Consider the following 725-nt stretch of genomic DNA (forward strand, 5'->3'; position numbering starts at 1 on the left):
AAAACAACCACTCCAAGTATCACTAAATTCATAAGGCTTATAAATCAATTAAAAATAAGAGTAAATGACATGAATAAGAAAAGAACACATATCCTTATTAGGCATATAGCAGAACTTGATTTATGGAGTCTTTATGCAGACAATGACAACTCAATTATTGTTGCTGTTACATAATGTACATCTTTCCTCAAAGGCTTGCTAAACTTGCTGTTATTAGACTCACTTTTTAATTCCTCCCTTGCTAACTTTTCTTGGCTCACAATGCTTAACAAGCTTATTATTCTTTTGGAGGTTTGGTGTCAAATGTTGCAGTATTAGCCTTTGGCTTTATTTTCTTTTCTTTTGCTCAACATCTTTCCACCACAGACACATTGCTCACTAATTCTTCCTAGGATCATTGATGCCCAGCATCTCTTTGGATAACTAAATGTTCTCTATCTAAGTTGCTCTTTATTGTGGACTTTCAATTGGCCATCCCAAATCAGTTGATCTAAGTGACCGGGTTTTAAAATACCTCTTAGAATTTACTTATCCAAGCATATCTTAGTACAAGAACACCACAGGCATATGTCCTAGGGTCCAAGCTATTGGTGTCCAACCTTTATTCTTTGTTTTTCTTGCCATTTTGGCTTTTTCTTCCCTTTTTCTTTCTGTTTTTGTTACCAAGGGTTGTTTCATTCTTGATAGGAGTTTTTATAACAGCAAGCTAACTCACAATTGAATGA

This window comes from Arachis duranensis, chromosome 5, assembly GCF_000817695.3.
Source record: "Arachis duranensis cultivar V14167 chromosome 5, aradu.V14167.gnm2.J7QH, whole genome shotgun sequence".
Lineage (NCBI taxonomy): Eukaryota > Viridiplantae > Streptophyta > Magnoliopsida > Fabales > Fabaceae > Arachis > Arachis duranensis.